Source organism: Pelodiscus sinensis, chromosome 3 (genome assembly GCF_049634645.1).
Source record: "Pelodiscus sinensis isolate JC-2024 chromosome 3, ASM4963464v1, whole genome shotgun sequence".
Classification (NCBI taxonomy): Eukaryota; Metazoa; Chordata; order Testudines; family Trionychidae; genus Pelodiscus; species Pelodiscus sinensis.
This window is the reverse complement of record NC_134713.1, coordinates 31,294,548-31,311,935: the sequence shown is the minus strand read 5'-3', so window position 1 is coordinate 31,311,935 and position 17,388 is coordinate 31,294,548. Positions and strand designations below refer to the sequence as shown.

At 39.4% G+C, this 17,388-nt stretch overlaps 1 long non-coding RNA gene across 2 annotated transcripts; it reads left to right on the top strand.

Annotated features, from left to right (window-relative positions):
- The first annotated feature begins 9,516 nt into the window (after positions 1-9,516).
- LOC142827781 (uncharacterized) lies at positions 9,517-16,272 on the top strand. Of its 2 annotated transcripts, none has more exons than XR_012902534.1 (2): positions 9,517-9,991; positions 12,851-16,272. It is a non-coding gene; the product is annotated as an uncharacterized LOC142827781 (long non-coding RNA). The 2 variants fall into 2 exon arrangements; XR_012902535.1 differs by lacking the exon at positions 12,851-16,272 and adding an exon at positions 10,143-11,209.
- The last annotated feature ends 1,116 nt before the right edge of the window (positions 16,273-17,388 follow it).

The following is a 17,388-nucleotide window of genomic DNA, read 5'->3' as shown; positions in this document are numbered from 1 at the left end:
CAACACTAGTTCCTCCCATCTTCACCTCCTCCTCAGCTTGTTGAATGGAAGCTTCCCCCTACTGGTTCAATCTGCTCTAACCACAGTGAACGGACCCAAGAACACAGAATAGTGGGAACATAGAACATGAGGATAGCATGTGGTAGAGCAACATTGCTGGGGCGGGGGGCACAGAGTGCAATACTCAGGTACATAGGCAACTACATGCTGATGTACATATGCATATATGGTGTACATATTACACTGTGCTTCTGGGAACTTTCCACAAATTACCTCTATTTTCCTTCCCATGAGTCAGCTCCTCCCTCCCAAATTTGAAGCTAAAATGACTCCCTGACACTTCTTCCATGTTCCATTTTTCCAGCTGTAGCTATGAGGGAAGACAAAGTATTGTGTGGCCTCTAGACACTCTATATTAGTATTTGTAAGGTTTGCTTCTTCTACTCCCTTCTTGACAAATGGAAAAGTGTCCTACCTCCACTAGTTATTAGAATCTCCCCCAGTTGTTAAAATGGAGGGGCCTCTTGTCCCAGTCATAAATTTGATGAAAAAGGAGTAATAGCAAGTGAACTCACCCATTACAGCACCTTTTTTCCTGGTATTGCTCTATGAACTAGCTATGAGTAGAATAACTGGTTTCAGGCCACATAATCTCCTTAAAATTTCTCTCTGGCTGGACTGAACTGAATGCAAGCCAGTTGGTGCACTTACAATTGCATTAGTATATCAGAGGATGCTGTAAGCATGTTGAAGTAATGCCCATGAGTCAATGCTGTACCTGGAAACCGGGTTAGTCAAAGCATTTGATTCCTCTTCTTTCCGAAGCTGGCTACTCAATGTGCAGACACTACTGCCGGGAAACTGCTGTTTCTGTCATATTAAGGAGTTACCTGAACAGCTGTTGAGCAGGGAAGACTCACAGAACTGCTGTGGATAAGCAGCCCTGAAGATAGCTTACTGTAGTTGGATAAAGCCATGTACCAAAAGAAAAGGAATATTGTACGCAATGCATTACTTTGAATTGTTTGCCATGAAATATGTAGTGCCCGTTATAACTAGGTCAGCATCTTTATGTGAACTCGTAAGTCAAAATGCATTATATCAGTCAATAGAAATTGCATGAGAATGTAAGCTTTGCCTAAGATCTATTTTTAATGTAAAGAATGACTTATGAATCTGTTGTGAAGACCAAGCCTACCTTGATCAATGGAGGTATACTGACAGGCCTTGGTATAGATAGTGCTACATCGATTGGAAGGCTTCTCTCATCACCGTGGCTATCATATGTTAGGGAGGTGCAGTACCTGCACTGAGGGGAAAAGGTCTCCCATTGGCCTTGGCAGTGTCTGCACTAAGCACTAGAGTGGCAAAGCTGAAGCAGTGCAGCTCTGCTGCTGCAGCATTGCATGTGTAAACAACTCTTCATACAATTTTACAAGTGCTGAGGGTTTCTTATCTTGAAATACTTTACAAACAGTGGGCTCGAATCTGCAACCCTTCCACTCACATGAATAGTCCCAATAAACTCTGAAATGTAGAATAGTTCACTACTATTTGTTTTCCACCATAACAGCTGCCATCAGATCCTTTTTATATGAATCTCACCCATCTTCTAGTTCATCCAAACTACTATTGCCCATACTCTTTCCCATTTGTCTCTTCACAGGCTCTATGCTAGAGTTCACTGGTATGTTCCCAGGAGTTAGCACTACTCAGCATGAGGGACAATTAAATCTGGTTCTCTCTACAATGAGCAGTGCTGAAGGGTAGCAAAAACCTGCATGGTGGTTAGTTTGAGGAGGATGATTTCACTATAGAGTCTTAAAAGGGAATTCTCCTCAGAAGTTACAGGTAGAAAAACCCTGTCTTCATGAAACTGAAGCATTTGGCATGTAAGCACCAATTATATTTCCCAGTATTTTTCTTCTGGGAATCTTTAATCTGTTTATAAACACTGGTTGATTAGTTTTAAGTAGAGCTAATGAGAAATTTTTCTGCTGAACTTTTTTTCACTGGAAAATGCTAATTGATTTAAACTAAAACTTTTCAGGAAAGAAATTATCTTCAAAAAAATCTTGTTTTAAATAAGTTTTTTAAATCAAAATTATTTAAACATCCCATTTCAACATTTTCTAAATGAAAAATTCTGGAAGCTTGAATTCTAAACTTTTTTGTTTAGAAATGTAAGCTAATTATAATAAAACATTATGGCTATGTCTACACTGGCATGATTTTCAGAAAACGGTTTTAATAGAAAAGTTTTCCGTTAAAAGCATTTTCAGAAAAGCACATCTAGATTGGCAGGATGCTTTTCCGCAAAAGCACTTTTTGCGGAAAAGCGTCCATGGCCAATCTAGACGCGGTTTTCCGCAAAAAAGCCCCGATCGCCATTTTCGCGATCGGGGCTTTTTTGCGGAAAACACTACTGTGCTGTCTACACTGGCCCTTTTGTGCAAAAGTCTTTCGGAAAAAGACTTTTGCCCGAATGGGAGCAGCATAGTATTTCTGCAAGAACACTGACGATCTTATATGAGATCGTCAGTGTTCTTGTGGAAATGCAAGCGGCCAGTGTAGACAGCTGGCAAGTTTTTCCACAAAAATCACATGATTTTGCAGAAAAACTTGACAGTCTAGACACAGCCTATGAGTTAAAATAAAAAAAAATGAAATTATCAAGTTGTTTCAGTTGACCCAAATACATTTTTAATTGTAATTTTCATGATTTTAACCTTTTGCCCCAATGCCAAGCAGGTTTTTTTTCAAAATTTCAAATTTTCCAAGAGGTTCTCAGAATTATTTACCTCTTGAATGCCCTCAAAAATCACTTCTACACTTGAGTATCTGATGATAGATATAAGCTATATCTAGCTTGCTAAACTGAAGCAAAATTAAGTGACTTGTACAAAATCATTCAAGGTTGATCTTTCAGGGGTCAATTTAGTGGGTATAGCATAGACTCGCTAGATCAAACTCACAGGATGCCCCGTAAGCGTGGGTACTCCCAATCCTCATGATGAGTAAAAGAAGGTGATGGAAGCATTTGCTTCTATCGAACTTCCACTGTGTGGATGGGGATATAAGATACATTGATTCCAGCTAAGTAATTTACATAGTTGGAGTTGTGTATCTTGCTTCAACCTTCCCATGTAGTGTAGATCAGGCCTCAGAAAGTAAAAGACAGAATTAGAACTCTGTCTTTTGCTTTATCCAGGACACAAATTGCCATTCTTCATGTGATTTAAAACAAAACAAACAAACAAACAAACAAACAAAAACACACCACGATCACCAACATAGAAATGCAAGCTTTTTAAAACTATGGAAATTCAACCTAGATTAGTTAGTATAGGTTAGGTGGATACCAGTTGGAAAAGTGTTCATAAAGAGCATTTATCAAGGTTCATAATCAATCTGGAAGTGATTGATATTAAGTGGGGTACCACAGATATCAGTTCTGGATTTGGTTCTGTTCAATTTCTTCATCAATGGCTTAGATAATAGCATAGACAATACACTTATAGAATTTGTGGATATATCATGCTAAAGCTGTTACAAATGCTTTGGGGGAAAGGATTAAAGTTTAAAGTGATCTGGACAATCTGAAGAAATGCTCTGAGTAAAATAGGATGAAATTTTAATAAGGACAAATGCAAAGTACTTCAATTAGGAAGGAACTATCTGTGGAGCACAGACACACATTCACAAAATGGGAAATGAGTGCCAAAGAAGTGGTACTGCAGAAAAGGATCTGGAAGTCATAGTGGATCACAAGCTATATATGAGTCAACAGGGAAACACTGTTGCAAAACAAAACAAAACAAAACAAACCCCACACACATCGTTCTGGGAAATATTATCAGGACTGTTGTAAGTAAAACACGTGAAGTAATTCTTAAGTTCTAGTCCTTACTGATTAGGGCTCAATTGGAATATTATGTGCACATTTCAGGAAAGATGTGGACAAATTGGAAAAAGTCCAGAGAAGAGTAATAAAAGCAAGGTCTAGAAAACATGACCTATGAGGGAAGATTTAAAAACAAACAAATCAGGCTTGTTTAGTCTGGAGAAAAGAAGACTGAGACAGGACACAATAACAGTTTTCCAAATACAAAAATATTGTTAAAAGGAGGAGGGAACAGTTCTTTCTCTTAACCTCTGAGGACAGGACAAGAAGCAATGGGACCTCTGAGAATAGGAAAAGAAGCAAATTGTAGAAAGAGCTGTTTAGGTTTGGCATTAGGAAAAACATTTTCTCAGGCTGGTTATACAATGGAATAAATTGTCTAGCGTAGTTGTGGAATCTGCACCAACTGAGATTTTTAGACAGCACCTGTCAGGGATGATCTAAATAATGCTTATTCCTGCCATGAGCACAGGGAATTGGACTACTTGACCAATTGATGTCTCTTCGAATCCTAAAATTACATGTTTCTACTTAAAACAAGAGTTACTCACAGAGTAGTTATCCAGCCAAAAAGTGTAATGAATTTCAACTTTTATTTTATTCTGGAAAAAATTACAGCCCAGTCCCATTATCTCAGCATGAATGTGACATTTGTAAATATTTCCTTTATATTTCTCATAAATAACTTTCAGATTGTGGCTTGTTTGTGAATCGTTCACCTCAACTATTTAGATAAAGTGTGATTATTTCTGCCACTTGATTGGATGACAAATCTTTTTCAACAGAAAATTAAGAATATGTTTATAATTCATAATAATGTAATCACTCCTATTAGGAATTATTGTAGCTGCTAGGATTCACATATGCAACTGTCCTCAGAATATTTATGAATAATAAATAAAATTACACCACAAATGAAAGTAAATAAAATTTGGTTTCTTTAATCCTGGATATAATTATTATGTATATTACAACATTTTCTAGAAGGCCTAATTGTGCTAGGTATTGTACAAACATATTGCAAGAGTTGGTCATTGCCACCAGATGCTTTCAATCTGAACAGAGGGGAGAAAGTGTAATAGAAAAAAAGGGTTAGTCATCTGTAAAGTGGAGATGATGACTTGCCCAGATCACACAAAGAAGTATTTGGCAAAGTGGGGAATTCAATACAGGTCTCCTGAGTTCCAGGCCCATACTTTAACCACAAGAACACCCCTTCTCATATGTAGTTTTAAATATCCAACAAGCTTTACTTATAAGAATAAACATAACACACACAATTCCCATGGACAGCAAATACTATTGTGAATTTTGAGACAATATGGCAGGGTCTATAGTACAAGTTGACTGTTTCTACATATTGACTTTTTAGATGTAAATTATTCTTGGACTTTTCTTTTTTGGCTTGGAACAGTATTTGCTTGGATGGAAAGACAGGGATCAGTAGTAAAACATTAATCCTTGGATTCAGAGTTGGTAGAAGGAAAACAAAGGCTTCTTTCAGTCTGTTATGTTAGAGTCCTGTGTCATGCCTCATGAGATCGTCAGGGTGGAACAAGCATGCTGCTAAATGGTTCAATAGAAAATATTGGGGAGCTACTCATGAGAAAAAAAAATCAATTAATGTAGAGAAAGTGTTTTCATAAATTATTCCATATGCAAAAGACTATAATGTTATAAAGTAAAGAGTCCAATATTTTATAACCTCTGATATTTAGCAGTGTGCTGAAAATTTACTCTAGTGTAAGGAGGGGAATGGTTCCACTGCTGAAGGGAACTTTCTGGGTTTCTGCAGTACCCTGGTAAAATGGAGTTACCACAAGAAACTGAGTCTCTGCTTCCACTTCCTTTACTCAGTGACCTCCCTGAACTCCAGGGCTCCCCTTCCACTCTCCTGCTTGGAAAAAACCTTGTAACCCCAACAAGGCTGGGCCCAGGATACCTAGGGGGCTTAACCCCTAACCTTGTTGTGGTCATCTAGGTCAGCTAGGGTGTTCCCGATCCGGGGTGCTCTCTTCACACTGGAGGTTTCCCTGACCCATTGATCATTACCTATAATTCAAAGTAAATATAATTTATTAAATATGGCCAGACACTTGCTCTGGCACACATCCAAGCCTGGCCTGCCAGGCCTCTTGGCTGATGGCATCTTCTTTCACTGGGCCTCTGTCCTGGATCCCCCCTCACTCTCCTCAGTTGCTTACAGCACCCAGCTCCAGCACGCTCCAGTTCCACTCTCTGCTGCATTGTCTGCAGTTCCTGGGCAGCCTTTCTGGCCCTTCTGGCTCCATGGCTGCAGCACTCCTCCCAGCATGGATCTGCTTTCTGGGCTTTGTCTCAGACTTTGTGGCTGCAGCCCTTCTCTCTCTCTGACTAGCTTTGCTCCCTAGCTCAGCCCCTCTCTGTGTGACCCAGGCTATGTCTACACACAAATTTTTTCAGAAAAAATGGCTGTTTTTCTGAAAAAAACTTCACTTCTGTCCACACTGTAATCTAAAGAACAGAGGGGTTTTTCTGACATTGATAAACCTCTTACTACGAGGAAGAAGCCATTTTCCAAAAGAGATCTTAGAAGTCTTTTTCCGAAGTGGAAGGAGGGACTCAGTTACTTGTGGTAACTTATTTCACCAGGGTAGTGCAGAAACCAGGAAAGTTCAACTCACCAGTGGGACCAGTTCCCTTCCTGTGTTCTTGGGAGATGCTCACCTCTCATATGACCAGATGACAATAACTGCTCCATGGTGCAGATGATCCCCTGTTTGGAGCAATACTGAAGTAATGGAGCTGACCAGCATTTGGAGAGAGGAGGCTGTTCAGGGGCCTAGGATCCCCCATAATCACTCCCTTTCCTCCTTTCCAGAAGACCTATCTTCAAAATGGAAAGAACTGTACTGTGGGATAGCTGCAATGGAAGTGATGCAAATATAATCATGATCTGATGCCTGTGGAAGTAAAAGAGAACACAAACCAGGGTTTTTATTTTACTGGATCCTTATTACTGGTGAAAAACTAAGACTAGCCATTTGTTATTTCCATGTATCCTTTTCTCAATACATATTTCACATTGTCAAAATAGTAGAGTGAAAATAGTAGAGTGAGTACCTCACAGAGAGCTCAAATGAGCATGCTTCCTTGTGTCTTTATGCCAGAAATTCATTGTCTGATCTTTACTATCAGTTGCTGTCATTAAAGCCTGATACAGAAGGAATTGAAGGAATATGAAGAAGAATACAGAGAAGAAACATTCATTAAAATCAGGGAGAACTCTCCCCACAAAAGTATTAAATAGTATCTTACTATACAGAGCTGTAAGTCAGACCTACAAGTTATATTTTAAACATAATTGGTTATATATTCAGACAAATAGTTTTAAAAATACAACATTTTGAAGTCTGATAGTGTACTTAATTCCTGCTCTGAACATTACCAAATATATTCAAAGTTAATTCTGAATGCAAAATTAGGAGCACTTGAAGTTAGTGTTATGTCATCTTCATATCATATTAGTACCTGATTAAATTAGACTAACATGATTAAAGGCTAAATGATTCCTGCAAAGGATATTCATTGTGCCAACATATCTGTTTTATTTTATTAATTGTACTACACTAACACAATATGGTAGATATTGCTGATATAACACAAAGGTTTCACATTCTGCTTTTTTAGAAGGAGAATTGCTGTCATTGTAAGTTTATAGTTTTTGAACCCACTAACTATGGCATAATTCACTATTCAGAATTATCAGTAAATATGTAACATTGATGTTATCAGTAGCTGTATCAATCAGCGAGAGAATTTTTTTTTCAAATTGAGCTGAGATCCCATCCAAATGCTTGGTTAAAACAGATATTATAAGGACAGCAGAAGGATTAAACTAGATCAAACAGTAAGCTTATTTTGGAAGGATGAACATAATAGCCACAGTGGGTCAAACCAAAGGTTCATCAGGCCCAGTATCCTGTCTGCCAACAGTGGCCAATGCCAGATGCCCCAGGGGAGTGAACAGAACAGGGACTCTTCAAGCAATCAAGGATAAGAAATTAATGTCTAGTAAATAGAAGGTTTGCTGCCCCAAAGCAGTTCTGTTAGTTGCATCTGGTATAATGCACAGATTCAGGGGAAGTTTAAACTTCATGCTGTTCAAACCCATCCCATCTACTAGCTTTGTTTCAGATATAATCCTGGCAGCTAGCGGTTACTGAATCCAAATTTTCTCATTGCCACTCACTTTGAATTTTATCATTGTGACAGAAAGCATGAGGATGGATTAAGTCATAAGGAACTAAAAATATGGAATATAGCCCACGAGAAGTGGAAAGTATCTCCTTCAAAATAAAAATGTATAATGGATGGCCAATCAAGCCAAACACAGCATTTCCAATGATCCCTGGCATAATTTTCTTCCAGAGATAATTGGCTGCCACATCTGTATTTTAGTCTCAACTGAGCTCTGAGAGTTGCTTTAATTTTAACAAATATGTAGTTTATTTATACAGAATAAGTTAGACTTAATTTTCTATGGCATGTTGTTTTTTCTCTCTGTGATGAGAGGGGCCATGAAGTCTGCCTACCAGCGTCTCCCTGGTTCTAGCAAAGGTGCCTACCACAGCACAGCTAGCTCCACCCCCAAAGAAGCTGATGGTGGCTGCCTAGTTTCTCTTGCATCATGGATGGTCTCAAACTCACAGTTCTAGCCTCTTCAGTCTGAGGCCTTATCCATTAAGCCACTGTACCTTCCAACCATCAGCTGCTGCCTTAGCCTTCCTTCCTTCAAGGGCTGTGCGGCAGTTGCTTTCCAGGGCAGGCTGGGGTGCAGCTGGTTGCTCGGACACTTGCTGCCCACCAGTGGTGATTCCTGTCCCTATGCTTGCTGCTCTCATTTGGTCATGCATGAGTAAAACTATCCATTTCATCACACCACTCTCTTTTTTATATGAAGCAATCACATTTCATGCACATCCCATTATCCTGGCACAACCAAACCCTGACCTTACTTTAAGTTATATTAAGAGGAAGCTGCATATCATATTTGGTGATCCTAGCTTTTACTGCTTAGGAGGAGTTCTTGGACAAACACATGGACAGACAGACAAATGCATATTTCTACAATATATAATAAGGTTTACTTTAGTAAAACAGATGGAAAAATCACTCTCTCTGCAAACACATGTAATTATCTTCTCAGGATGAATTTCTTCCTGTTGATGTACTTTCACCTGACCACTTATCAGCAAAGTAAAATAGCTAATAACCCTTTCATTACTCATCTGATTTTCCCGTCACAGTGCTACAAAGCAGATGTAGTTCCCCACTGAAGCCAAGAGTAATAAGAATCAAGTTCATCTCTCCACTGATATCTTTGTAGGAAGCACCCATATGGGGTTGCCCACTTTGGTTGGATGGATTCCTGGAAGTTTCATTACACGACATTATCTGTAATTAAATATTAATCTTGAATTCCTGGAGACTCCAGGACAATCCTGGAGGATTGGCAACTCTGCACCTGCCTCTTGTTGATGATCTGCTCTATATTCATTTAGATACTCATCTCATAATTAAACTTGCCATTCCAATAAGCTGGAAACAAGGGTGAACAAGTGTGATTTGCCTAATTAAAACAGACTGGGTTCATGTTTATGCCAGTTAGAAATGTATTAGGTTCACATTCTGCTCAGGATAAACTAAGGAAGAAACAGGCTATAGAGAAAAAATAGCCAGTGGAAAAAAGGAGCGGAGCAAGCAAGCATAATGAAAAACAAATCCTCAGAGGCATTGACAAAGGAACAGAGGAGATAGATTGGTACTAAAACAAGTAAACAATTGGGCAGGATCCTCAGCTGCCACTGAGATATGCTAAGAGCAGCAGAGAAGCTTTTACAGACTTAATGGACCTTTCTAGAAGTTGGGATTGCCAGGATTTATGGCTGCCCTGGTTACGCTCCTTTCCTCCTGGGAATGACTCCTACAACAGCAGCTTTGCCATGAGAGGATTCATCTTACAGAAAGGAAATCCAGTTGTTTGTTTTTCTGGCTGTTTGCATTATTGGAGTGAATTGAAGCAGCTAGAGACAAGTATCAGGCCAGGTATGCAGTTCATTGTTTGTAGGACATCAAATTGTGCCAGAATGATGGTGTGGGTTTTTTTTGGTTTGTTTGTCTTGTACTGATGAGGTTCTTCTATCCCTCATAGTTAGAACAGGTTTTTATTTAACATGAATCACTTTTTGTTTTTAAGGTTGAACCAACCAGGAAAAAAACCCAATGATTGGATTTTAAACTTCAGCAGCATCTTATAATTGACCTTTTTGGTGAAACTTGCCAACAAAATAGTCTGCAAGTCTGCAGAACTTCCAAGTCCATGAGATTTTATTAACCTATCAGTATTAAGATCCTGGAATGACACAGACTTTGCATTTATAATATAGGGAAATTTTTTTGTTTGGACATAACTGAACACAATTACTTTCATTTGGCTACAAGAGAATTATGGGGCTTGTTTGAATCCATCATCTGATGTTTGTGCATACTGGAAAAGGAATTCTCACATGCTAATATGTCATTTAGCATTTGAAACAATGAGCTTGGTGGCTGAAGAGTTTGGTGCTATCCAATGAGCTCAAAATCAGAATGTTTACCAATAATATATTAGGAATCGAAGCTGGGTGGACTGAGGGGAGTGAGTTGGGATATTTTCAGTTTATATAGTGGTGTACAACAACTTTGAAATAGCTGTTCAGTGTTTTATTTTCTGTGGGGATCTTAAAAGGAGACATTTAACTTTCATCACAAATCTCTTCAGGCCAACTTTGAACTTCATACCCCCTCTGTAACAAACATTGGGAGCCAGACCATCAGGTGGCCTAATGTCAATACAACTATGCTGACTAACAAAAGTTGAATGTCTGGCTTTCCTTTTAAAACTATGCCTAGTTACTGTGATCAATATTATCTGATGAAAAAATCAGTGATTGATTAGATTTATTCATACTTTATCAGTTTAATGCCATTACGTAACAGTAATTTGGGGCTTGCTGCAATACTTACTGAGGACAGACTCCTCTTGATTTTAATGGGCTTTAGGTCACTATATTTATATTAAGCTGACAAACTCAGGATGGGAAGATATCTCTTACATTAAATTTATACCAAATACAGCTGATAGGTTGCCTGAAGCAGTCCATAGCAATTCTATTAAGACAAATGAATCCATTTTACATTAGTGGTCTTTCTTTCCATTTGAACAGCATGGGCCAACTCTGGTGTAAATGTATTTCATCTTATTAAATAGCAATATCAATGCTATATGTTATACTACTGCCATATATTTTTTCATTTGTTTCTTAACAGTCCTTATAGACTTTCAGCTCTCTTTGGCTGGGTCACACCTGTCTATTGCATGACTCCTAATTGCAAGACATTTTCATTGTTAAAAAATGCTAATTCATAGAGGTACTGAAGGACCGCTCCAGGGGAAGAGCATTTGGTATTTGCAGTACTGCAGTGGTACAATGGGTATTTTGAGACTAACCTTCACACTTCAAAACCTTGCCATTTGTCAGGTTGTACAGCCTGTCTGTTCACCAGGCTGTTATGCCCTCTACGGTCTGCCACCCCCAGCTACAGCTTTTTTTTTTCCAATTGTCTGTACCTGAAAAATCTTTTTACTGTCCACCAATACTTGAAAGCAATGCCACTGTTGTCTCACAATACAATTTTCCAAAAAGAACTCTAAGGCCTTGGTCATTAAACAAGATTCAAAAATTTACAATATCTTCTAAAATGAAAAATAAAAAGTGATAATTTGACACATAGGCCTGGTCTACTCTAGGAGATGATTAACATAGCTGAAATTGTGACTCAGCTTAAATTTTAGTACTGTCCACACTGCAGGAAGTCAAAGGGAGCACACTTTAACTTAAACTTCCCTTACTATTCATAGAAGCAAGACTACTAGCATTGACAGGAGTGCCCTCTTAGTTCACATTAACGTATCTTCACTAGACCCACTAATTTGAACCTTGGAAGATTGACTGCAGCTACTTCAATCTGGTCTACAGTGTAGACATGGCCACAGGGAGTTAAATTTGCCCTGGTGAGTTATATTGCACTATTTCCCATTCTATGAGGTTGAATATTTCAGAAAGGCAAATATAGTGATATTAGAAACCTCCATTTTCTTAGTGCTGCCCACTGTATTTCATGTTAAATGGGAATAGAATGTAAATTCATTGGGGGATGGAAGGCAGGATGGTCTTTTAAGTATATAGAGTTCCTAGTACAATGGGCCCTGATTATGATTTGACAGCCACTAGATGCTACCACAAATAGGTGGTGGTAAAGTTACCCAAATCAACCATGGCAAAAGAACATTAAGATTGCAAAGTCAAGCACTCAAATTAGGAAATGCCAGAATTAAGATTGCTCTGTCAATATTAACTCTATCCCATTATGCATAAAGACTGTATTTTACTGAATATCAGTTTTCCCACAACACCCATGTGTCATTCAGTGCACAGGATGGCAGGTACTCCTCTAATAAGGAGTTTGTCAATATTTTGTTTTCTCTTCATTGTTAAATGAGTGTTGTCCCTTATTTACTGCACAGTATCCAAACCGTGCTCTGAAGACAATTTCCTTATCAAATTTTTTATGGTGCACATCATAATAGTATCTGAATACTTCACAAACAGTAATAAATTTATCTTCAAAATAAAGTTGAAGGGTGATATCTGTAACACAGGGATAACAAAGGGGAAACTGAGGCAGAAATCTATCAAGGTCAAAAGTGTCCATTAATTTTGCTCACCCATTTTCAATGCCTTAGATCTGATGTCATTTTCAATGTAATTAGTATCTTATAATACTTAGTGGAAACTATGCTTTGAAAATACATACTTCAGTTGCAGCAAAGAGTGCCTAACATTTTTGTAAATCAAATTCTAGATTATCAGGCGGCACAGCAGAAAGATAATTAGTCATCAGGACCAAAAAAGGATCATTTGCAGTCATGGCCTTTCTAACAATGAAGAGTGCTTCTTCTGACGGGTGCAAAGCTGTAGATGGGAAATTTGGATGAAAATACTGAAGCATTTTGCATGGGCAGATGGAGTATATGGCCATTTTAAAACAGGAACAAATGTATGAATGTAATTAGCAAGTGATATGACAAGCACTTGTTCATTGGCTGCATAATTTTAAAAACTTGGAACAATTAATTGTTTGAGACAACATTAAATAGTTTTATTTCCTTTTGTTTAGTTGTTTCAAAAGTCCTATACAAACTAGAAATAAAGATGCTTCCCTGCTAAGGTTTCCCTGCTTCATTGACAGCCATTGTTTTCCCCTATATATTTAAATGTATTAAGAAAGCAAATATAAGTTGTTTACTTTTTCTGTGCACTGCTGCCAGTGATTGTTGTATACGTATGGAGAGTTTCCACTGTCACTAACCAGGCTCTTTATGTTGACTAGAATTCTCAGGGTTTTCAAGAATGTGCTCAGACTTGATGTCAACTTGAGGTCAGCATTTTCAAGAGTAGATGGGCATTTAAATGTTTCTCTGGAAGTACCTAAGTACTTTGTGCTCCATAATATTTGTGAGAGTAAGAGGGAAAGTTATGTCAAGGTGGGCATGGCGTACTGTCTAACCAGGGATTTTGAGTAGCCAGACATAAGGAGAATACAGTGTAGTGCAAATCAGAGAGGCTTTGAAAGACCATTTTAGGAATTGCCAGTTTTGAGACTCATGCATGTTGCTCTCAACAAGGTGCCCCTGCATTCAATGTGCTTGTTTGTAATCCTGCTCTTCCCCTTCCCCTCCCCAGCCCCACAACCCTTCAACACAAGCAATAAAGAGACTGTTTTCTCAGAAATCATGTGGTTTAAAAAAATTTTAATTAGGGAAGACAGCAGGGACAGAAAAGGAGTCCAGGGCAGTTGCTTTGGGAGAGAGGGAGTGGGATGATCACAATTGCAAGGACAGCCTTTTTTCTTTGTGATGCATCCCTGGGAATTCACTTTGCCCCCTCCCCTGTATTCTATGGGGGAGGAGGCTATGGAACTCTGTGAGGAGGTAATGTTGGGCTGTATGGGCTGAAGGGGGTGTCTATACATAGAGGCATCCTGGAAAACTGCCACATGGCCCATCATATCTACCAGGGATGACAACACTCTCTCCTGATGATTCACTTCTAGTTCCCTGCATGCTCTCTCGTCCTCATGCTCCGCGCACATCTTCAGCAGCGTATTCCTCCACTTGCTTAAACGCTCCCTGTCCAAGTGGCTGGATTGCACTTGCTCTTTGAATATATCATCCTTAGTCCATGTTTTTGCTCTGGGTTTGTGCCAGCTAGGTAGCTGGTGGGGCTGAGGGAGTGCGCAGCAGGCTCACTGCTGCTCCCACTGTAATGAAAAGGGAAGGATGAACGTTACAGGAGATTCATGGTAGAGCTTAAAACCTAATCCTTTAGAATAAAAGGAAGGCCTGCCTAAAGACAATAAGGATGTGTTGTGTACAAGGTCACAGTTATGCTTTTAAGTAGCCACTATGTAGCAGGCATGCTCAGAAAAGGGAGCAGCTGGACCTGGATTGGTGGCAGGCAGGCATGGCAAGGGACAGGCTGGAGCACGAGCCTGTGGCAAGTACGGAGGTTTGGGCATGGTGTCAGAGCAGGGGCTCGCACAGTGCCTGTGGGTTCAGTGCCCCTCGTTTGCTGGGAGAGTGCAACTTTCCTTTCTGATGGGAGAAGGTGGGAGAGAAGAGGGGGTCCAAGTGTGGTGACAGGGCAGGGGCTCATGTGATACCTGTGTAATTGTCCATCCCTTCTCTTTCTCTCTCTCCCCCCCCCCCATTTGCTGGGAGAGTAAAACTTTCCCTTCCCGCAGGAGTGGGCAAGAGGACGGGGGAGAGGATCTGGGCATGGTGGAAGGGCAGGGCAGGGACTCCAGTCATGCTTCAGTGGGGATGAGCAAGTGGAGGTTTACTGTGGAGGCATCTGCTAATAGCTTCCCCTGGTTACCCTGTGAGATACCAGTCTTCTCCAAATCACACAGAGAGATAGGGAGCATATGCTGACTGAACATGACCAGAAACTTGAACTTTAGACTGCAATGATTTGTGCTGCAATGACCACTTACTGTTGGCTTGGTGTGGAAAGGTGTCCTACCATGGAGGTCAGAATAAGGCAGGCCTCCCGAGAAACCTTGTCCGAAGAAGTTCCTCTAGGAAAGCTTTATGGAGGTGTGCAAGGTGGATTCCTGCTCCATCTGCAGACACCTTAACAAGTTGTTCCAAAGACACACACCCTACTGCCCTCCCCCCCACCACTGTGTAGACACAGTTGTTGCCACAGATCACACTCAATTGCCCTAAATCACTTTTAGCAATATGAAAAAACTTGACTCACCGGAAGTGCCCTCCCCGAAATCAGTACTTGAATGTGAGATGTTCTGGGAAGAGGGGGTTGTCTCCAAGGTTATGAAAGTTCTTGGCTCTCCGTGACATCAGTTGCTCTGCACAGAAAATATGCCCTTCTTGTGTATTTGCAACTAATACATGGATATTTAAAACAGAAAGAGGTTTTTAAATGTCATCCAAGTGAAAACTAAGCATACTTGACTGCAAAAATAAATGATGAAAGCATAATGATATTAAACATAAAGAACAGATAATGACAGTGAAATGAGAGGTGATGGTAATCACCAGCTAACTATTTTATTAATCAATGTGCGATTTAAGTTGGCTATGTGCAGATTGACTGACTGTTCTGCTGATTTTTGGTTTGTCTACCTGTTAAAATAAGGTATAAAAAAAAGCTGAGATCCAAATTTGTGGACAGGTAAGTCAGATGGCTGCTTCATTTAGTGATCTGAATGATACTGCATGAAGCAAGTCACTAATAAAGGAGTCCGGCTTGTAGTTTAACATTTCCAGATTTGAAAAAATGACACAGTGAGGGGCTACTTAGCACCTTACCAGGGATATAAAGTAGTAATAAGCAAGTGTTAATTGGCCAGATCAGCTGGATTTATAGCTTTTTGCATCACCATGACATTGCAAAGTGGTTGAATTGAGCTGGAGAATCTGACCCAGAGATTCCATTTGATGCTATTTTATGTTCAGTTGCACTGTCGTACTATCTCTAGTTTTTTGTGCATTGTTAGTCTGAGTATCTTGAACGTATTGCTTTCATTGCTGACATCATAAGCCCAGAGGTTCTGGAACTATGAATTGCCAAATCTAGATATTCTGAGGCTCATTCCTGGCATGGCCTGGCACAAATTAAGCACTGAATAAGGGCCAGAGTTGGGTGGGTACAAGAGGTGACAAAATGGAACCATTTCAATGAAAATTAAAGTCTCTGAATGCTATTTCTCGAAACCAATGTGAATAAACTGTTCATCCCTTGGCATCTTATATTCCAATTCTATTTGACTCTTCATTTGACTATGGTTTATGACATATTCATCTATTGCGTTGAACATGACTGATGGCACGAAGTCAAAAATGTAACTTTCTGCTACCATACGAAGTTTTGTTGCCATTTGAGAGGAACCATTGTTTAGACCATTACTATCTTTCCAGAGAGTAAAAGTTAAAGTGAAATTATTTTGCTATTATGTACAATGTGTTGAATTTGTAGGTCCAAACATAGCATGTGATAACACAAATACATGAACACCTGTTGTGAACGCAGGTTGCCATATCTGTACATACAAAAAGGCATTTCTACATATTAAATAACTTAAGACCCTCATTATTTACTTGTATGCCTAATTGTTCACTTTCATACATGTAAAAATAGGCTTCTGTGTGTGCTTGAAGACATGCATTTTGTTTACTTGCAGCCCCATTTTTCTCTTGATCTAGTTAGTGGGCCATTTTCTACTTACACTCAAAGTTCCTGTTTAAGTTGGTTTGCAGCTCACCTGCGGAACAGCAGATTGTATCAGGATAGCTGGTTGTAGGCGAGAACACTAGCCTGTATTCATTCACATTGAAGGTATTATGTTCTCATAACTGAAAAAGCAAAGTTCTAGCATATATAATCCATTAAGGCCTCCACCATTGTTTGACAGGAAAGCCTTCAGGCATTTGGAGAACAGAACACTCCATTGTCTGGTATCATGAAAACTGTCTAAGAGTGAAGTTTCAATCAACCTGTCATTTTTACAAACATTTCTACCCCGTTTCCCCTTCCTGGAGAGTCCCCCTTCTCTCTTTATCCTTGTCAGCTCCGTGCTTGGGAACAAGGTGGACTACTAACTACCAGAAAGCTGCCTTTTCTGTGCATTCCTTATACTCATTTATGGATCAAACTGTACATTAAGGGCTGCAACCTCATGTCCATCACTTTGATAAAAGTGAATCCGAACTGAACAAAAATTGAAAAAGAAACCCAGGGTTTGGCTCTAATTAAATTAGCAAACACACACTCCCCCAAAAGCAAAAATTAAAAAAAAAAACCAAAAACAAACAAACA